Source organism: Amia ocellicauda, chromosome 10 (assembly GCF_036373705.1).
Source record: "Amia ocellicauda isolate fAmiCal2 chromosome 10, fAmiCal2.hap1, whole genome shotgun sequence".
Classification (NCBI taxonomy): domain Eukaryota; kingdom Metazoa; phylum Chordata; class Actinopteri; order Amiiformes; family Amiidae; genus Amia; species Amia ocellicauda.
This window is the reverse complement of record NC_089859.1, coordinates 34,494,535-34,518,311: the sequence shown is the minus strand read 5'-3', so window position 1 is coordinate 34,518,311 and position 23,777 is coordinate 34,494,535. Positions and strand designations below refer to the sequence as shown.

At 38.8% G+C, this 23,777-nt stretch overlaps 1 pseudogene; it reads left to right on the top strand.

The window, feature by feature from the left end:
- The first annotated feature begins 22,713 nt into the window (after positions 1-22,713).
- Positions 22,714-23,553, top strand: LOC136759575 (general transcription factor II-I repeat domain-containing protein 2-like; annotated as a pseudogene).
- The last annotated feature ends 224 nt before the right edge of the window (positions 23,554-23,777 follow it).

Below are 23,777 nucleotides of genomic sequence, written 5' to 3'. Positions count from 1 at the left end.
CGTATCCATAGCATAACTTCCTTTGAAATTTTGTTGCATTCAAATGGGATTGTTTCCCTTTTGATTTACACAAGCTTCTCTACCCTTTCATTGTGTGTGTGGGGGGGTGGGGGCCGTTGTTTCTTGTAATAGTTCTAACATGTAAGCTATATACAGTTGTACTGTGTAGCAGGCACCTTACTTGATCTATGCTATTTACAATATCAATCTACCTTTGGGTTCAGATAACACATCAGTTTAAAACCATGAGAAAATAAATATAAATGGACTCTGGAGAACTATAATGTGAAAATGATTGCTTGCCTGTATGTGCCAGGTTGCTGCAAAACTGACATTTAGAAAATTGTATTACAATTTAAAGATACCTGAAACGCAGCAAGTGGTAATGTTCGGTAATTACAAACATGTCTAATTTGGTAACAACATATTTCAAGCTTAAGTTGACAGTTTCCCTTTCAATAAGATGTTAAATGATATGTAGTGTAAATGTAAATGTTTTCTATCCCAAACCATGGTGGTTTGGTTTAGAAAACAGTGCCTCTTCCTGAAGCAAGAAAATAAAGTACTACTCATGTCAATAATTACACCAATAAATTGTCAACCGTTGAGGCAGAGTTATTATTACACCATAAAATCTTAAAAAGCATTGGTGACATGCCTTAGTCGACACCGACAGGATGATAGACCTGCAGTTAATTGCTTTTCAGTCTGACAAAAGGATATCTAAACATTTTTTTTCAGATATTATAAATGAGACAATCTCCTCCAGCAAGAATTCAACTTGATTTTTTTTATCTTCAAAAACTTGTGAATTTTACGTTTTAGATTTTTTTTTCTCTATTGATTGATTAATATTTCATGTAATATATATATATATATATATATATATATATATATATATATATATATATATATATATAATCAGAAGATAGAGGTATAGTTACAAATTAATGATGATTTTTTACACCAAAATACAGTGACATTCAAAGCTATTTGACAACCTTGAAATCTTGCCAAAATTGAAATGATCAAGGAACAGAGTAAAAAGTATGGTAATTTGATAGCCTTATCTAAAGAAAACGCAGCTAGGTGAATGTTTTGCTGACATTGTATTGCAAATTGTTCTCAATGTACCCCCACCCACACTTCATAGCCACACATGTGCTAGGCATTTCTGTCACATAACTTAAGTCACATAAGTCATGTATTGCAGTAAATTGTTTTGAACTCAGTTTGAATAATCTCAGGGTGAGTATTGCATTCAGATTCCACTTTCCTGTAAAGACCCCAATAACATTTTTGAAGGCTTATCATTTTTATTATTTATTATTTTTATTTATATATTAGCAGACACCCATATCCAGAGTGACTTTCAGCTTATATAAGAAACTTTAAATTACCCTATTTAGGCCAATTACTTGTGTCACGGATGGTGCCAAGACTATTCGGCTTTTAATTACATTGTTTAGCACTTTGTGTTATAAGCATGTTATTTTGTTTTTCATTGTTTTTCTTTCACAATTTCTTTCATGTATTGCTTTTGTCTGACTATCACTTTTCATGTGTTTATTTTTCTTTTGCCGAGTGCACCCCTTAAGCAACATTTCCATGTGGATTTGCCCGCATTCCTCTTCAGAATTGCCCACACCTGTGCCCTCGACCCGAGTGCTGGCTATATCAGTGTGAGAGCAGTGGTGTTGTGGTGTGTGCCTGACTGCCCGCCGGAGAGAGCTGGGGACAGCAAAGAGGAGTTTGGTGCCCCACGCCGCATGCCCCTGCCTCCGCGCCTTGTGACCCCATTGCCAGGACAGAGCGGCCCCAGTCATCTCAGTAAGGAGAGAAGCATTGGCAGGAGCAGCAGCCGGGTGAGACTGCGCTCCCTTGGATTACTGGGAATAGAAGAGCGGGGAGACGGCAGTGTTCAGCAGCATTAAGGATGGGGATTAACTACAGCTTTGGAAAAGACTTGGCGATTGGCAGCCGGAATAAGTGGGATGGACTTCCCTATGCTGAGCTAAGTAACTTACTGTGATATTGAAAGAAAGAAGATGGAAGAATCAGCTGATGTGCATGGTTTATTTATTGTTATTAAATAAATAAACCTACCGTATCTACATAGAATTTACTGCTTTTCGTGCAGTACCCGAACCACACAGATAAAAGCAGAATACCAGTAGAATGCTTCTGGTATACCATCTACAAACTGCTGCTTGTCACTGGGTCCCAGTCCTGGTGGGTGAGCATCTGCTTCCGATATCTGGAAGAACAAGGACAAGAGAGAAAGATACATATTGAAATGCAAAAACATAATAACATTGCTGGAATTATAAAAACTCACCTGATCATGTGCTCCACTGTTTGCTGCAAAGAAGAGGAAAGAGACATTTGTTTATTTGCACAGTTGTTTAAATAGGGAACTTTTAGAATGCTTTTACTAACATTTTGCTTTAATTTGATTACATGTTCTTTTCGTCATTTTAGCTTCTTTTCTTGCACATTATTTTAAGGCAATTTTTAATTGCGTGTTGTTTCCAGCTGCAGCCTTCGTACCCTGCATCTGTGTGTTGCCTGTAAAAATAAAAGTGTTAACTTACCTGAGCATGTTGTGGTGTCCTGGAGTCCTGGTCCAAGCCTGCAGGGGGGGAGGGGGGAGTTGGTTGGCATGAGTTCCCTTCCTCGAAAAACCCATACATGCTCAGGTGCATGTAGGTTTTTCAGTGTTATCATTGGCCTCTTGGTCCAATGCCCCATGGCCTTCTTTATGCCCTGGTCAGTTTGGGAGGCCATTCTGCTATAAGCAGATTGCTGTATACCTTCCACTTCTTAATGATCGACTCTGCTCCAAGGGATTCTCAATGCCATTGAAATCTTTTTATTCCCCTACCCTAATCTGTGCATTTCCAGAACTTTATCCTGGAGCTGTTTTGAAAGTTCTTTGTACTTCATAGTAGTATCTTTGCTTTGAATGCACTACTCAACCATGGGACCTTACAGGTGTATTTAATCACGGGAACCAGGGAACCCCTATTTATGCCATTGCACCCCATGACTGGCTCCCCCAGTAACGGCACCCCCCCCTGTTCCCACGCAGGGTTAAACCATCACCCCGGAGGCCCCCACAATTTCCCGCTAACTTACAACAATAACAAGGAGACGGAGGCTCACATCTTTAGTGAGTGCCCCTCCGCCCACAGGGTCTGGCTCCTGTTTTCTCCGTTCCTCCACAGGTTTGCCGTTCCTGCGCGGGCGACCGCCCAGCAGATCCTGTACGGTCCGGCCAGGGGATTATCAACATCTACCCTGAGGTGCTGGTGGCGTGTCATCTGCGCAGTGAAGCAGGCACTGTGGGAGGGACGGAACATCTGTCTGTTCAACAAGCAGGAGCTGGACCCGATTGTCATCGCGCGGAGGGGCATGGTGTTCGTAAGGGACTATGTCAATCTGGAGGTCCATCAGAGGGGCAAGGAGGAAGCCTATAAGAACTGGCACATACAAGATCTGGGGGAGCTCAGGATCCCATGATGGGACCCACCTCCGGGGACGGTCAGTTCCCCCTGCTGGAGCCCGAGTCCAAGATCTTTTAAATATTTTATGGATGATTGTTTTTAAAACGATTTAATGAATCTTAATTGTTTTTAAAGATTTAGTTGTTTTTAAACCACTAATTGTTTAGGGTTTTTATGGTTTGGTTTTGTTATATTCTTTTGTCAAATACATTGACCGTTTTGGATTTAATTTTAAATGCATTGGACCTTTTTTGTTTGTTTTTTATTTTTACCTTTTTAATTGTTTCTTTATTTTGTCCAATGCATTTTCAGTTATTTTCAATGTATTTGACTTTTATGTTGGTGTGCAGTTTTGCATTAATCACGTTTGTTTTGTTGTTTTGGGCACGTTTATTTTGAAGTTAATTGTTTTGTTGTTTGTTAAAAATCACAGATTTTAAAAATTTTAAGTGATTTTAAGGATTGATATTTTAAAGATTTTAATCATAAGTATTAAAAAATTGAATTGTTTTTATTCATGTAAATGTAAAATACTATACCAAATAAAACAGTATTTACAACAATAACAATCATCCAACATGAACTGCCCCACCCCTAGCACACAGAACTGACAGACACACACTGCAGTCCCTCCACATAGATAGACAGTGCCAGATCGCTAACTATACAAATTAAACAAATTTCATGATGAATTATCATTAAAATGCTGCACTTGGGATTACATGTTAGTGACAGATGAAGACTAAGTACTGCATTTTTAAAAGATGTTGGAGCACCCACTGCAGATTCTACCATTACTTATGCCACTATCAGTTTATGCATAGAACTCTATGTATACAATCCCCTTGAAATGATACATCCCAAATGAATTTTGATTTGTTATATTTTCCTTATGCTTTTGCATAGATTGAGAAGGTGATTTACATGATCCAGTCAATTTCCTTGGTGAAGTAAAATACTTAATTGCTTTAATGGTCATGATTACTTTTTGAGGTTTGAGACTTTTTCAGGATAATAATTAGTTATGTTCCCAAGCATTTTATTTCATTTAGCACAGCTGGTACTAATACACAAATGAGCAAAGGCAGTAGAATAGACCCACTTCTGTGATTGTGTTGCTGGATGCTTGCAATGTTCTGAATCAAAGAGTTGATTTTCTGGGAAATGGAATGACCAAACTGTAGTGTGCTTTCTTTATCTTTAAGTAAACAATTATCCTATCTGTTCTGCCACATGTGTATAACTTAAGGAAGATTACCTTGCAGGTACTTGATTTTATGTATGTATGTATGTATGTATGTATGTATGTATTTATTTATTTATTGTCAGGCATCCTAATCCAAATGTTAATGTGATTTACTGATCTCTATGAAGAATGATCATGTTTGAATGCAAATAATGGAATTACTGACAGCATACATTTGTCAGTACATGACTTTAAACATATTTAAGCAAGTAAATGTATACCTATATCTAAGGATTCATTTCATATTTACTTATTCTGTGATCTATCATTGTACAGATTGTGTAAATTGCAAATTTATATAATTCTTGGATTACAACATGGTAAAAGACAATAAGTAGAGTAGTCTCCTAACCACATAATTCTGGAATATTTTAAAAGCTGCATGTTAACCACAGACTAAAAACAATCAAATATATATAACATTGATTTTAGAAATTTACCATGCAAAATGGTTTTAGCTCACTGTTTTGTTCTGTTTTAGAGATGATTTTATTGAAGGGAAAAAAAAACAATTCCAAATTTTGTAGGCTTTTCACTTTGCCTTAGTGATGGCTAAGATCCTGAAATGCATAGTGTGCCCAATTTACATGATAGTGACATTTCCAATCTTCACTCTGTCACTTTTGTTTGTATTTGGCCTTTGAAGAACACTTATGTTTCCTGACACTTTCACTAAACAATACCAATACAATACCAGTCAGGAGACTGTAGAGGATGTCTGAGTAGTCACATGGACTCCTGCAAACTATATCCTACTAGCATGTGATGAATGTAGGGATGTCATGGTGTCATATCCATTACCTGAAGTGGTAATAGTATTATAGCAAAATAAATAATCAAAATTCAGTAAAACATTACATAATTACAACAGCAAACTTAACTTAAATTACATCATATGCCCATTTTACAAAATACTGAGGGATACATGACTTGACTTTACTATACTAAGGGGAAGAAACAATCATTTTAAGATAATGAAATTGCACCATAAGTCCAAGACCATGAGGAAACTGAGGAAAAAATGAATAGTTGCAATGTCAACACAATTAATGATTCAATTCCCTCCATACACTCTTCCCAAAGCCTTACTTAATCAATTAATGCAATATTCATGTACTTGTTTTTGTATCTGTATGTCTTTATAATCTCTACTTCAGAATTCTAACCTGTCTTTCTCATTCCCCAGCATCAATCATCCAATTGACATTTCACAGCACCATGTGCACTTACAACATTCAACCTCCACTCTCATTGGATCAGCACCACACATCCATGTCCCCTGCCTCACCCTGCTCTGTATATGTAGAACCTGTCTCGGAAATAAGTGGAGAAGTCATCTAGATAAAGCAAATAGAACTTTAATCAAGCCGGCTTGGAAGCCCCACGTCAGGAAAATTCCTTCAGTGAGGACTTAATGTTTACAAACATGAGTGAAGCTTTATAGGAAAATGATGTAGAATCTTGTGGCCGTTCATCCAATCAAAGGCTTCAAAAGATGCAAGCTCTGGAAAGTTTGTAGGCTGCCCTTCCCAAGGGAGGAGGTCATCATAGAGGCAGATGTCTGGTCCTGTTACAGCATATAAACGGTACGATCTTGTGGTTTTCTTAACAACGAGGTAACATCTTTGGGTTTGAGAGGAGAAACAGGATTTCCACACACAGACAAACCCATGGGCGATACATTCGGACCATTTCGCTTATCATAAATTAAACAGAAGTGGAAGCAGAGAGAATAATTTCAATAGGATGTATCTTTAACAACCACCTTGTTGGTTTTGCTAGGCTAGATAAAGCTAATTTGCTGAGTCTGTATACAAACAATTTCTAATGCTAACATCAATATAAAACATATACAGAGTCTTCAGTATATAAACCCCCTGTTCCTTGCATTCAATGCTAAGTCTTGATTTTCTTAATAGTATCATTTCAAAGTGTTTCCCCTGTTTTTGCCTGATCTTTTCTATCAACCTCTGTTTTGCCTGTCTCGACTATTGATTCTTGGATTCCCTCTTTTGCCTTGTTTGAATGATCACCTGACCTCCTGCCTGCCCCCTTGATGACTCTTTTGCCCATTCCCAAGGATCCTGTTTGCCGGCTCTCGACCCTCGCCTGTTTCTACGACTGTGTGCCTCTCCACACCTGGGTTCATCCCTCTTGTGCCTCATCTGTCATTACAACAATGGTTCCACCAACATTAATCTATTCAATCAAATCTAGTAAACATATTTGCTTTGATAGAGAGCAAGGTGATGTATTAACATTATTTGAGTTGCAATCCAGACAATACTGTCATGGCCCCAGGAACATTATTTTCTGAGTGCCCACTGTTACTATATAGGTCAAAAATACTTCTGGTCATGCTGCATAATTGTCTGGCTGTCCAATAATGAAACTCGGAATTCAGTTAAATGCTTTTTAGGACATTTGATTAAGACCTACAGTGGGGGAAAAAAGTATTTGATCCCCTGCTGATTTTGTACGTTTGCCCACTGACAAAGAAATGATCAGTCTATAATTTTAATGGTAGGTGTATTTTAACAGTGAGAGACAGAATAACAACAAAAAAATCCAGAAAAATGCATTTCAAAAAAGTTATAAATTGATTTGCACGTTAATGAGGGAAATAAGTATTTGACCCCTTCGACTTAGTACTTGGTGGCAAAACCCTTGTTGGCAATCACAAAGGTCAGACGTTTCTTGTAGTTGGCCACCAGGTTTGCACATATCTCAGGAGGGATTTTGTCCCACTCCTCTTTGCAGATCCTCTCCAAGTCATTAAGGTTTCGAGGCTGACGTTTGGCAACTCGAACCTTCAGCTCCCTCCACAGATTTTCTATGGGATTAAGGTCTGGAGACTGGCTAGGCCACTCCAGGACTTTAAAGTGCTTCTTTTTGAGCCACTCCTTTGTTGCCTTGGCTGTGTGTTGTGGGTCATTGTCATCCTGGAATACCCATCCACGACCCATTTTCAATGCCCTGGCTGAGGGAAGGAGGTTCTCACCCAAGATTTGATGGTACATGGCCCCGTCCATCGTCCCTTTGATTTGGTGCATTTGTCCTGTCCCCTTAGCAGAAAAACACCCCCAAAGCATAATGTTTCCACCTCCATGTTTGACGGTGGGGATGGTGTTCTTGGGGTCATTCCTCCTCCTCCAAACAAGGCGAGTTGAGATGATGCCAAAGAGCTCGATTTTGGTCTCATCTGACCACAACACTTTCACCCAGTTCTCCTCTGAATCATTCAGATGTTGGCAAACTTCAGACGGGCCTGTACATGTGCTTTCTTGAGCAGGGGGACCTTGCGGGCGCTGCAGGATTTCAGTCCTTCACGGCGTAGTGTGTTACCAATTGTTTTCTTGGTGACAATGGTCCCAGCTGCCTTGAGATCATTAACAAGATCCTCCCATGTAGTTCTGGGCTGATTCCTCACCATTCTCATGATCATTGAAACTCCACGAGGTGAGATCTTGCATGGAGCCCCAGACCGAGGGAGACTGACAGTTATTTTGTGTTTCTTCCATTTGCGAATAATCGCACCAACTGTTGTCACCTTCTCACCAAGCTGCTTGACGATGGTCTTGTAGCCCATTCCAGCCTTGTGTAGGTCTACAATCTTGTCCCTGACAACCTTGGATAGCTCTTTGGTCTTGGCCATGGTGGAGAGTTTGGAATCTGATTGATTGATTGATTCTGTGGACAGGTGTCTTTTATACAGGTAACGAGCTGAGATTAGGACCACTCCCTTTAAGAGAGTGCTCCTAATCTCAGCTCGTTACCTGTATAAAAGACACCTGGGAGCCAGAAATCTTGCTGATTGATAGGGGATCAAATACTTATTTCCCTCATTAACATGCAAATCAATGTATAGCTTTTTTGAAATGCGTTTTTCTGGATTTTTTTGCTGTTATTCTGTCTCTCACTGTTAAAATACACCTACCATTAAAATTATAGACTGATCATTTCTTTGTCAGTGGGCAAACATACAAAATCAGCAGGGGATCAAATACTTTTTTCCCTCACTGTAGATCTTCTAAGATCGGCAAACTGCCCATCTAATTAGTTTACTATGGGATGGGCTGTTTGCCCAAAGTTTGTTCATTGTACAAATCTGACCCATTGTCTTATGAATATTTTATAGATATCCAACATTAACAATAGAAAATCAGTACCACTAGCTAAAGTATAGGATGTTTTTAAATAAAAGTTACAGAGTTTTGATATCAGGAAAGCACTGTTGTCTTTTTGGAAGGTGAAGGCAGACTTGCCTCCATTATTGTAAGATGGAGTTTGACATGAGGTTCACAAGATTAACCAATGTAAAATGTATACTCAGCCAGGAATGTAGTAAACAACCTGCTAGGTCACGCTACAGAGAAATGCAAGCAATGCATGATAAACCAAAAATCAATTGTGATAAGTGAGAACTGCTGTGCACATACAGCTATCTTTTATCATTCAATATGTACTGAACTTGTCTTGACCATACTTCACTGACACCTCAATTCTAATTAAAGGTGGAACCTTTGTGTTGAGACTTTGTGCAGAATTAAATTATTCATTACTCCTTTTCTTTATCAGCTGAAGCACTGGTGTTCCGGAATTCTATTGAAGTGTTTCTTGTGTGATGTGTCACTTCCTGACAGCTTTCTTCACTTAATACTTACTCTAGTTGGAAAGGATGTCTTTGCCTACATCATCAAACATCAGCTTATAAAGAAATATGAAAAGACAAATATCAGAGAAACTGATAGAAAAAAGTAATTGCAATTTAATCTTCCTTTATTGTAAATCAATGGCAAGATGTCAGATTGACTTGAGATATTCCACCAGATTTCTGACTTGTATTTTCCCCCTTATCTTAAAAATGTGACTGACTGGAGAACCCCAAGCTCTCTAGGTAATGAGTTTGTAACAAATGCAAAACACGTATCTACCTTTTCACTATGATAAATGAAATTTAGAGTGCTCATAGCAATTTGACAATGGGCAGGTTGATATCTGTTTTATTTTGCATAACATAACATTTCTTGCTTGAGACAAAAGAAAAACAAACTGGGGGTTTCAATGATACAAATGTATTGTATTAAATCATTTTTTCAGGCACTGTCATGAAAATAAAGGCTAAAGATGGCGGTTTATATGCAAATTAGCCATGTGTAGTGTTCCCCATTTTGACAGACAATTTGGGAAAATGCTGTTTCTATGCACAAAATAACAGACCAATACACTACATCACAGAACATCTCAACATGTCACAGCTATTGTGACTGTGCAGGACAGATGCACACCAAAATTAAATAAATTACCCACCTGTAATATCATCACAATACAGCACACCACTGTTAACCATTAACCAGCCTCCTAGCTATTTGCTTTCTGTTGTGGAAGACACACTAAAGTGTGGGCACTCACATTGGATTAATCCTGTTTAAGGCATACCACAACCTCATTAATATTTTCATGTATAATGTGGGATTCCATTTGAAGGACGGCATGATAAGGCTTGGTGTAATGTATTTCTCATGAGTGAGTGCAATTGACCTAGAATTGCCACTTCTGACTTAAAACAAACAAACAAACAAAATAACAACAAAGCCATTAACCCTATGTGAAATGATCTTTACTGCCTGTTGCTTCTGGTTGACTCCAGTCCATACAAAATAAATCACTGTTGGATTGTTATAATTTACTTTTTATTCATTTGTAATGCTATGCCACATTATCTAAATACAATACTAAAGTATTTCAGTTATGAATAATTATGATGTTTTAATGAAGCTTTCTGGGAATTCAAGGAAGCGATTGTAACAATATGAACTGCTTTACTATAAGGACCATAAACTAGTTATTAACAAGACATTAAAATCAGTTTAAAAAGATTGATCTGTAAGTAAATGTATGCAGACTACTGTGCAGTCTCCATGAATTTGACTACTCACTCCACTTTTGTACATCCATACAAATTAAATGTTGCCTATTGATCGTGCACAGAGAGAAAATATGTTGATATCGAATGCCATTTTATATTATGTTTTGTTCAGCAATGTGTCAGTGTTCTTTTGAATTATGTTTGTATGTATTGGTTCATGACTTATTTGTTTAATTAACTTGCTTGTTTATTCTGCTCTTGCATTTGTTTGTTGTTCTGAAAACTATTTTATGTCTGTCCTTCTTAACAGATCTTTCGTGGGAGTAGTGCCTACTACTGAGTACATATTAAACTTCACTCATACTCAGTACAACGTTATGTTGTTATGTTATCTCTTTAAACATTAGCATCAAGGCCCAGAACAAGTCCATCTACACTTCTCCTTTCTAAAATAAGCAATTTAGTTTAACAAATAGTGCCACAAAACAAGTGCTTCAGTTAATGTCATTAACAAAAAAAAAATCCTGCAGCTCTGAAAAAAAAGGCAGCTTTGGAGTTTGAAATAAATAGGACAAACAAGTGGTCGCCAAGATGGAAACTAGGGTTGCCTCAAAAGTCAGCTTAGAAATAATACAGTTTCAATAAAATAACATATTGTAATACAGACTATACAGCCTTAAACACAGGCTGCTCTGATAAAAAAAAATAAAAAAATAGCATTGCATAATGCAATTTAAAACAAACACATTATGACACTACTTAGCCACAAAACAATGGTTGTACCTCATTAGGAGAAGCCTCTCAAATCTTTTGTCTGACAGCCTGTTTCTCTTTGGAGACTCTGAAGAGTCTCTCAACTGGAGCACTGGAAGGGGTTGGTCTGTTGTATCTCAATGAGATTATTTTTAATTTAGGAAACTGGTTCAGGATCTCCATCCCCAATCCAGACTTCAAATAGTCCATCACTTCTGTGTCTGATATAATGTCTGTATTGTTCCCATCAAAGGCAAAGAAGTCATTTTCGCTGGATGAGACTGAGGCCACTGGGGCAGGCCTTGCCTGTTGCTCCTCGGGAAAGACTGCGACACTCCGCAGACAGCAGTCCCCTAACCATTTCCCTCCTTTCCTCCTCTCGTAACCAACACAGCTGAAACTTCGGCAATGTAACAGCAGCCAGCAGAGCCTCTTTGATTTCCAAGATTGATGCAAATCGAATCTCGATTGCCTACAATATGAAATTGAAATAAGGCATCTTGCTGGTTTTGCATATCACTTTTATAAAGGCTAAATAATCCATATTACCGGTATTACGATTGTTTTGTTCTGTTTGCATTCATTTGTTCTAAGCCAAACCGCTATTCAATATTTTTGTTTGCATTAATAGCTTAGGCTATAGTTTCGATACTTAGAATAATAGTCTATTTTAACATACAGCATATTCGTTGCTACAGTGCATAGGCTACAGGGCAAAAATCACAGGGCATTTAGAATAAAGATATAAACACTGTAGTCCTACCTGTACTATGGCATCAGGTATGCCAGCTGTCATTTGAGAAAGACCGTTCTTCAGTGCTAGTGTCTTGGTCATCAAGATTTCCAATGTTGGTAGCAGAGTACTGTAGAAGCAGTTATCCTCCCCTTGCAAGATGTCCAATGCCACAGTGAGGGGCTTCAGGAATTGATGCTCCTGGTCAGAGATGCATTTAACCCCCAGCTGAGTGCAGAGAGTGCTAGAATCTGCAATAGGGATCTCAGTAATTCAGGATAGGGCATCGTGAAAAGAGTTCCACCACATTGTTGTGGGCACAAGGAGTTTTCGGCTGTTCAAGTCCTCCACAAGCTCTGAAGCCAAGTTTGAACGGCTTGCTTTAGTCCAGAGAGCCGAGCACTTTCCTGTAGCACTTCTGTAGACTGCTTTAGAATCGATATTTGATGACAGCCATTTATCTACATCATTGCTTGATATAAGGTTTAGCGTGTGTGATGAACATCTCTGGTGTGGAGGAAAACAAAACTGCTCATTTATGTTCGATTTGGAGAGCGTTTGACCAACATCTGTAAATGTAACATCTTCCTCTCCATCTTCTTCACAATCAGTTGCCAGCTGGTACATATGGAATGCTTTTACAAAATTGGAACCATTGTCCGTGACAGTTGCAGTGACTTTCTGTGACAATCCATAAACTGAATGAATTTGTTCAATTTAATTGGCAATAACATCGTAGGTGTGTCTTCCTCTTATTCTTTTGCAGGCAATTGCTGCTTTTCCGCACTGCAAATTGTTTGAATTAATCCAGTGTGCAGTCATTCCAAGGAAGCTTCTATTATTACAAGACCAAATGTCAGCAGTTGTGGATACATACTCTCAAACGTTTTCTTAAGATCAGATTCCATGTCAGTCTATGCTTTATCCAAATGTTTTCCAATCTGGTGGACCCCGATTACCTATCATGGATTGGGGCTGCATTTCCTCCACTACATACCTAGCTATAAGCTTGTTCAACTCATCCTGGGAGACAGCCCGTCCCCCTGATGGATTCAAATCCAGCCTTACTTGTTTGGCTGAGGTAGGCCCAAGTTCATCTTCAGCAGCACTGGTGAGGCCTAGGGGCACAGTCGCTATGAGTTTTGTCGTGGCGTGTTTCTTTTAGAGGTGTTTAGAGAGATTCGAGGTTGTGTTAATAGCAGTGGAGAGGTGTTTCTTGCCAGGACACAGTTTACATTGAACAGTTATATTATTTTCTTTTTGTTTTTATACCAAATCAAAATAATGGGAGTACTTCCACCCTACAAAAGGTCAATCTTTTAGATGTGCCAGGGTCTGCCATTTTCCATCTCCCTCCAAAGCACTTGCGCTTGTGTAAACAATACCTTGGAGAAAGATGGAGCATGTTCGTGTGGCACAGATGTCCGCAGTTCTGCGTAGACCTGCGCTGCTCTACCAATGGGATCGGTGGGATTCTGCAGATCTGTACTACAATAGAAGGAACACTATGCTTCTAAGGCTGTGAACATTTCAGTAATACACTATATATGTATAAAATATATAAATCAATATGCAAACATGTATCAGCAACTCATAAGCTTTGTATATGTTTCATATTGTAAATCTGTTTTTGATCATTATATCATTTTATCATGTGGAATTGAAGTTGTAATCAACGTTTTGACTTTGTATGTTTGTGATTATTATTTTATTGAACACGTGTTTTTTAAATAACACCACAGTGTATTTTTTGACCTGGCAGGAATACTGTGTGGGGGATGAATTAAGCCATCAGAGACACTTGTCTGTCTTGCTCGGCATGTGTACGATTGGCCGATGAATACATTTTACAAATATGCATTTAGTAAGTTTATATTTATGCAAAATAACTTTTGTAACTGTGATTAAAAAAAACTAAAAAATTGCATATAAATCACACACAGTGAAAGACTGCTCGGCTCTGTGCTGTGAGTCCCCAGCTCCCGCAATGTCTCTTTATTGGAATCACTGTAAACATTATTCCTGCCGTTAGTGACAAACTCCAATAACGAAGGCAAACGAAAATGCCATATCATTACAATGTGTAATGCAGTAATGAGAAAAATTTCTAATCAGTAACTGAAGAATCCACTTTAATTACTTTAATTATTTTCAGAAATCAGACTGTCGAGTTGGTTGAATCAAACAGAGTCTTTATTTAGCAAGTGCTTGTGGAAGGAAGAGTGACTGGTGACACACAGGTCTTTGTCTCAAGTTCCTTAAAGAGTTCAGAAAGCATATAGTTTTATACACACACAGTCCTATGTCTCCAACCAATGGTAGGGGACTACACCTGTATATTTTGGGTGACAAGCCCACCGACTAAGAGAAAGACATCTCCTTACAAGGCAATAATCTATAGTACAGAGAAACATATGTCTAGTACATCTTGTCTTCACAGCTTTGCAAAGCCCCTCACGTTGGAACAACATGTACTCTTAAAAAGGGAAGGAAGCTGACTCATTTCACTATGTTTAGAGCGCTAACAGAGAGGAGGGGTAGTAAGGGTGGTGTTAGTTCTATTTTAGTTGTTTCTCATTTAATCTTTGAGAGGCTTCTACAGTAACTGTAATATTATTACTCCTTTTGGAACCATACCACGTTACATTACTCGTTACTACAAAAAGTAATTGTGTCATCCCCAACACTGTTAGCAGGTAGGTCAAAGTTTTGATTTAATCTGGCCCACTGTGTAGAAATCTGTGTAAGCATACCAGTGTATCTATACCATGTGAACCATATAAAGTAACACACTCAACGCAGACTTAATGTGTATTCTAATCTTTGCATTTTGCAATATGTGCCATTTAATGCCGGCAATGATCCGTTTATGGCAGTTATAGCTGATTGGTTTCGTATGAAACTTACTCCTACAAGAGGCTTGGTATCCTTGGAATTCATAATGACTGCATTTGTGCAGTTGCTAATTCCCAATTGTGAGTGCCTAGAACTATTGTAACATATACATACTGCTGGAAATGAATGGATTATTTTAAGAAAATATTTTTTTCATCCCGGACCAGGATGACCATAAAGATCGGCTGGGCCAGGTGAAGTTGGTTGTGCCTGTGTTTGTTATGTCACAGGAGGAATAGGAAGGAATAGGAGAAATGCATCCAAGCGCCCTATTTTCGTAAATCCACACTCAACCGGTTCGGCCAAAAGGGGGGGCACCCCTGTCAACTGCTGCAGGTACATGCATACAAATCCAACAGTTAGACACATTTAATACTTGTTCATATGCTGCAGTGATCTGAAGGAAGGCATTCCATTCGTCCAGTGAACTGTGTCTGTCATGCAGAGCATCTGGGGAAGATGTGCGGTTGGGTTGGCTGTCCGATGTGAAAAGGAAGTGATTATCTGCTGCTTCTCATACTTTTTTTTTTACATGAGACCAGGGACTCCTTGCTGGGGGTTTCCCTTCCTAATATCTCATTCAATTATTTATAGATTTATTTTTCATCAAGTTATATTTTCAGTAACTGCCTCATGGTCCCTCATGTTCCATTCAATCACCATCAGAAGCTCTCTGTGCTACAAGTGGCAGCACATTTGTCTCACACACATCAAACTTGCCTTTTCCCACTTCCCAAGCCTTATCAACTATCAAATCCTCTACACCTTTCGTAAGCTCTGCAGCTATTCTTTCTCCTATTCTTGATTTCTTACACAAAATGTATTCAGTTTTTTATCAGTTTTATTTATATTTATACAGATGTCACTCCATCATTCGTTTATTGAAGTAATATATTTACCTACCAAAATATTAGCCAATAAGCCATTGATCTCAGTAATGTTTCCCATATTCCTAGGAAACCTTCTCCAAAATGTTGCAGTCTCCTCAGATTCATAATGTTTCGATTTTGTTGTTACACAAATGTTTGACTTTTGTTTCTGGTTTTCTAAAACCAAAACCTAATCTTGTCATGGTCCCCTAGCACTCCCCCTCTATCCCCGCTAGGGGCCACCAATTCCCTGCCTTTTCCTTCACTTCTCCCTGCTCTCATCTGTCACTCAATCACTTAACATTCCAGAGACCCTTGTGCACTCTTGCTTCCACCCTCTGTTCTCATTCGCCCTGCACCTCCCAAGCCTGGTTTCCTGTTCCCTTATAATCCCTTCTCTTCCCTCAGTCGTGGCAAAGTTTTGCCAGTTCCTACTGCAATCCTTAGCCTTATTCCTTCGAGCCCTGTTCCTCCGAGCCTTTGTTCCCTCGAGCCCTGTATCTGTCTTGTTCCCTTGACCTCCTGCCTGACTTCACGACCATGACTCCGTCTCGCCTTTGCCTGTCTGTTTGCTTGATCCCACGAACCCCGCCTGTGACCTCAACCTCGTCCCTGCCTAGCCTTCATTGCCCTGTATTGCCGTTTCCTGACCCACGCCTGTCCGACCATCCTGCAAACCAGCACTGCACCTGGGTCCCCTGCTCCTGTGTTCCCCGAGACAGTCATGACAAATCTAATACATGATTGTTTTCTCTTTTTCACATCTTTATTCATGTCAATACAAATGCTTCAAAGCCATTAAAAATAATGAACAATGAAATATACCACGAAAGTGGGACAATTAAACTGCCAACAGGACAGTCATAGAATTAATTTGAAGCTTTAAAATATTTTATTGTACTTGAGCTCAGTTATTCTATACTTCTGCGATTTCTTTAAAATGTTCACCCTTTTCCTACATCACTCATCTTAAAACCAGGGTCTACTTTCACTTTTATTTCAGGTATTATATGCTAGGCACCAATAACCACACATTTTCTGTAAGACTATAATATGTCACTAAACTGGTAACTTTCTCCTGCTTGGATTTTACATCAGGCTGTCTGTCTCATATTTAGCCTTTTGTTTCCTTTAATTTGACTTTAGAGAACTTGTCCATAACATGATGTTTAACAAACAAATTCTGGTTCTTCTGTTGTTAGCCTTATTCTGGACAATGGACAATAATTGTAAATACAACACATACAAAACGTAGACATTTACTTTATATCACCTTCAATATATACATATATATAAAGACATAAAGCACATACACATTGATATCCAAAGATAATTCAGATAGCCGATCTGTGGCATGTTTTATTGACCCTGCAGTGTCTCATACAGCCCTTATAACCTCTTTATGATGGTATCTGTTTATTTAGAACAAAATGTCAAATAATCCCACTTGATTATTTCATTATTTCACTGCCTCAGTTTTCTTGATCCCTTGTGATCAAGTTCTTCTCTAAATTCTTATTATTCTGACAAAGACTTATGGAAACTTTGGAAACTGTCGGTTTAATCTTGTGTTTCCTTGATTCCACCAATCCCTATGATTCTGGGGGACCACTCCTTAGTCCATTCATTGTCAATCATGGACTTTTCTGTCTTTTTATTTTTGTTTTAGGAAATCTATAATACTCTGATCAGACATAGTTATATGAATGATGATTAACTTTTATACACAAAATATCTTTTGATGTCTTTCACACAGACAAACACGTCAAACAACATAAACACCTATCTGTATCTGTAACCGCCACAGAGATCTACTTTAGAAACTGAATACAGATCTGTCCGGGTCACCCAGGCGCAAAACACAAATGTCTATGACCGACTCTGGGGTACGTAGACTTACTCGGGGCAACCAAGTACAAAACACAAATATCTATGACCGACACTGGGGTCCATAGATCCACTCGGGGCAACCGAGTATAAAACACAACTATCTACGGCCGACACTGGGGTCCGCAGAACCACTCGGGGCAACCGAGTATAAAACACAAATATCTACGGCCGACACTGGGGTCTGTAGATCCACTCAGGGCAACCGAGTATAAAACACAAATATCTATGGCCGACACTGGGGTCCGTAGATCCACTCGGGGCAACTTAGTGTCAATTGCTCTCGAGAACACCACAAGACCTGTATAAATCAATCACTTTACCAGTCTGTCTGAGTTTAATTTAGTTTTATATCACTATAATATGGAAACTCAGGGCTTTCCCAAATACGTCTCTTAATCTATATAGGTGGTAAATTAACCTACTCACTCATTTGGAGACGGTCAGTGGGCAATTCCCGGGTTTCCAGCGATATCCTGCCGACTACGCCAATTGAAGAATCCCCTTTTATTACTTTAATTATTTTCAGAAATCAGACTGTCGAATTGGTTGAATCAAACAGACTTTATTCAGCAAGCGCTAGTGTAAGGAAGAGTGACTGGTGACACGCAGGTCTTTGTCAGAAGTTCCTTAAAGAGTTCAGAAAGCATACAGTTTTATACACACACAGTCCTATGTCTCCAACCAATGGTAGGGGACTACACCTGTATATTTTGGGTGACAAGCCCACTGAATAAGAGAAAGACATCTCCTTACAAGACAATAATCTATAGTACAGAAAAACATATGTCTAGTACATCTTGTCTTCACAGCTTTGCAGAGCCCCTCACGTTGGAACAACATGTACTCTTAAAAAGGGAAGGAAGCTGACTCATTTCACTATGTTTAGAGAGCTAACAGAGAGGAGGGGGAGTAAGGGTGGTGTTAGTTCTATTTTAGTTGTTTCTCATTTAATCTTTGAGAGGCTTCTACAGTAACTGTAATATTATTACTCCTTTTGGAACCATACCACGTTACATTACTCGTTACTACAAAAAGTAATTGTGTCACCCCCAACACTGTTAGCAGGTAGGTCAAAGTTTTGATTTAATCTGGCCCACTGTGTAGAAATCTGTGTAAGCATACCAGTGTATCTATACCATGTGAACCATATAAAGTAACACACTCAACGCAGACTTAATGTGTATTCTAATCTTTGCATTTTGCAACCAAAGTTCGGACATATCCGTGAGAGCTGGAGGTGAGCAACACACAGGCTATAGCCATCCCACAGTATGATCATCACATTGTAGGGATCGATATTTTGCGCAGACCTGGGTCAATTACAGATACTAATTGGTATTTGTATTTGAAAATATTATTTTCCCTGTATTATAGTATTTTAAAATAACCTGCCCCAAAACAACCATTGGTATTTGAAGAATTGTAATAAATACTTATGAAAATGTTATTCTCCTGTCATGTTTATTCTTCCTGTTTCTTTTTTCTTCTTCAGTCAGCTCAGCTCTCATTGACTGCTGATTACGTCACCCTCCACGATTGGTGCCGATCGAGTCATAAATATTAAACATGTTTAATAAATCGTTGGGGCTCCGACAAGCTTACGATCGGAACGGAGGGCAAGGGATTGCATTGCAGCCTGTCTCACACTACACAACCATCGGTAGCAGGGACGCGCCCCGACCAGGCTGCTTGTCGTGAGGGCCAAATCGGGCTTAAAATCGTGTAGTGTGACCCCAGCATTAGAAAGCAGTAATTTTCCATCTCAATCATTTATAGGCTATTTCTGCTTCTGTATTCCCAACTGGGCTTTCCCAGTCTATGCTTGGGAAATTGAAATCCCCCATTATAACAGCCACATCCTTGCTACATGCAGTCCTGATTACACTGTACAATGCAACATTTTTCTGAACATCTGAATTGGGTGGTGTGTAACACACTCCTACCACTAATCCACTGGATCTTTTATTCAAAAGTTTAGCCCACGAAGAATCTGTCCCGTTACTGGGATCTAATTTGAGTTCTTCTGCCTCAGTGTCATTTCTGACATATAATGCTACCCCACCCCCTCTTCGATTTTACCTGTCTCTCCTAAACTGTGTGTATCCTTTCAACTTGTATTCATCCCCATCATTTTCTGTAAGCCATGTTTCTGTCACTCCTACAACATCATAGTCACACACCAGCACTGTGGCTTCTATGTCTAACATCTTGTTCCTTATATTCCTGGCATTGAGGTACAAACATTTCAGGACTTTCCTACAAGCAGTTTCCCTTTGTTTTCTTTCCTTAGTGGAACATCTCCCATTGTCAAAGCTCCCTGCCTCCCTGGTCCCTAGTTTAAAAGATTCTCAATTAATCTGCACATACGCTTTCCCAATGCATTAGTCCCCCTTCTGTTTAGATGTAGACTGTTCTGTTTGTACAGGTCCCATCTATCGCAGAAGAAAGACAAATGCAACATAAATCTAAAGCCCTGTTCCCTACACCAGGATTTTAACCATATGTTGAACTTTCTGATCTGTGCCTGTCTCCCTGGCCTGGCACGTGGTACCAGTAGTATTTCAGGGAAAACTATTGTGGAGGTTCCGTCTACTAGCGAGAACTGAAACCTGAGCACCAGACAGGCAAGATACCATGAGGGTCTCCTTATCAATATAACACACTGTGTGATCTACGCCTCTAAGAATCGAGTCTACTACTATAACAACCTCCCTGTTCTGGGGGTAGTGGGCACCATGGTGCCTTTATCACAGGCACAGTATACAAAGTAGAAGTGATAACTATACAGGTTACTTGACACACACACACACACACACACACACACACACACACAGTACACAAAACAGGCTCGGTGCCGTCAGATCACCCCCCCTCACCACTGGACATAATACAAAGTGTACTGTAAAGAGTATTTATGTATGGAAATGCAACTGGTACAAGTGTAAATATATCTGTGTAACACGATCATATAATAAAACATTGAACACTGGTTTCTGCATTACATATTTTGTCAGTGTGGCCACAGTGTACACATTCTTTGGAGAGAATATGACGTGTGTGCATGTGTGCTACACTGCAGGGTCTACTGTCAGGATAAGAACTGCCCCTTGAGACACCGAGCAAAAAGTTTGTACTTATTGCCTCTTCCAGTAGATGCCATTGAGTGATTTTAAAATGATGTAGCCTATTGTGTAGTGACGTACACATCACTGTTCAGTTTCAAGCGATGATAATAAAAACTGCAATAGGCATTTATATCACAACACTGTGTCCAGGGCTTTGACTACATCAGCACTTCAACACGCAAAATACAATTACACAATTGTAAACAGACACAGCTTTTTATTTAGTTGCAAGTTTCTTCTAATGATAAATGTAACCACTATATGTACAGTTTTGTAGCCAGTGCATCACAGTTTGTTTTTAATCTGCACTGCTATAGATAAGTGGATGCTGAATAAAAGACTTACATTGATCTATTATTCACCTATCAGCATTGATCCACCTGCTAGTAATAGATATCACCTAGATAAGTGCATCTGTCAATAATAATACAATTATTATTATTAACTACACAGCTGTTATTAATGGTGGCTTTGGTTTTTCTTTTATTATTTTTTTAATATCATATTTGTAACCTCTATGAAGTACAGACTTGTTGTATCGGCAGGGAGATCAATGGTGTCGATTTACAGCATGGAGCACCAGATTTCTGTGTATATATCTCTTTATGCTCACTTGCTGCGTCTTGCAGGACCATTTGCAGCTTCCACCCTCCGGTTTCTCTTTAGTATCAAACACAATTTTAGATTTAATTAAGCAAGATTCCATCCTGCGACTCTTCCGCAACTTCGCATTCGCACCTTGCGAACATTTACACTGATTCTGAGCTGTTCTCCCAAACGTACATGACTATCTGAAGTTAATTTTCCACAAAACACACATTGAAACTAGGCCACTAAGTCTGCCTTACAAACTGCCAAACAAAGTTTTGAATTTCAGAAGAAGACCAACTAAAAATGTAAGTTGCAATCTTGCTGTTTTCTATGAATAATAAACACTGGGCAAGTCTTTAAATTGACCCTGATTAAATAAAGGTTAGTGTCCATGATTCAAATTCTTCAATGTGAGTGGTAATGTAACCAAAATTTTAACTCAGGTCATATGTATGGCCTAGTTCTCCAAGTCCTCCTGAATTTAAATCAGCTGACTAAAAGAGAATAAGACAACTATAGATGTAATTATAACTTCATCTTGAAAAATAAACTGACTAATTTGAACTTATATAAAAATAATGGTTGAAATGCAATTTTTGTTTTTGATGAAACAAATAGAAATTGTCCCTTTGGCAGCTAACTTCAACCTAATGTTTTCTTTCTGGTATATTTAGGTTTGGAATAAAACAATTTAAAATATTGTTTTTGTTTATTGTTTTTATTAAAACAATAAAACATAATAATATATTTTATTTATTGGTCACCATATATATATTAGTTTGTCAAATTCTATCCCTCCCTTTTCAACAAAAGATGTGGAATACAGAATGTTTAAAAAATAATGTACATCAAAATACTTATTTACTGATGTTGCAGGAAAAGCTGTGCTTAGTTTGCAAAGAAATTGTAGCAGTATTCAAAGAGTACAACTTGAAACATCACTTTGAGACGAAACATGCAGCCAAATATGAGAACATGTCTTCGGAAGAGAAAGCTAGACAGTCGCACGGGATGGTTTCACGAATGCAAAAGGAACAAAGCTTTTTCACGAGACTTTATTCAGCTCAAGATGGAAATACCAGAACAAGCTATGTAGTTGCTCACAAGATCGCAAAAAACAACAAGCCATTCTCAGAGGGAGAATTCATCAAGGAATGTTTGGTTGAATCTGCTGCAATATTGTGCCCTGACAAGAAAGTGCTTTTTGAAAAACTTTCACTGTCAAGGCGTACTGTGATGCGACGTGTTGAAGAAATCTCTGAGAACTTGGAACAACAGCTGAAAGGTAGGGTATTTCTTATTTTTCTCTGGCCCTTGACGAGAGCTGTGACATTAAAGACAGAGGCATATGAGGCATTACTACAGATTTTTCTTAGACTGAAGAACTTGTGTCAGTGCAGTCAATGAGAAACTACAGGCAGGGAGTTATTGGACAAAGTTAATGAGTGTGTCTCAAAACTTGGACTGAGTTGGAAATTGGCTGGTGTGACCACTGATGGGTGTCCAAACTTGATAGGCAAAAATGTTGGGTTATTAAAAAGGATACAACACCAAGTGACAGAAACTAACCCAGAGCAGAAAATACTTTTTTTGCATTGCATTATTCACCAGGAGGTTCTCTGCAAATGTGTTCTGAAACTTAGCCATGTTGTGGAGACAGTTACACAACTAGTGAACTTTATTCGAGCAAGAGCATTAAACCACAGGCAATTTGTCTCTCTATTGGAGGAGTCCGAGACAGAGCACACAGATATTCCCTACCAAACAAATGTCCTATGGCTCAGTTTGGGGAAGGTGCTGAAAAGAGTGTGGGACCTGAAATCAGAGATCGGCAGACTGATTTTGCATTTGCCGTTGATGTCATGGGTCTCCTGAATGAACTGAATTGTAAACTACAAGGAAGGGTGCTTTTTGCTCATTTACTCCCTTGTCAAAGCCTTCATGGCAAAGTTGCTACTTTTTTCCCATCAAATTGAAGGCAAGAACTTCACACACCTCCCAACATTGCAACAGATTACGATATCTATTGTGAACCAGAAAAGATATGCATCTCTTACTGCTTGCTTTGCACGCTGAATTTTCATGCCGGTTCATTGATTTTAAAATGTTAGAAAATGACATGGCTTTGATTTCATCCCTTTCACATTCAATGTGGACAATGCTCCTATTGATCTCCAGCTTGAGCTTATTGACTTGCAGTCTGACGCACTGCTTGCAGAACAATTCAAATCTGCACCACTCCTGAGGTTTTATGCATCTCTCAATGAACAAAACTTTCAAAAGATCAGGGCCCACACTCA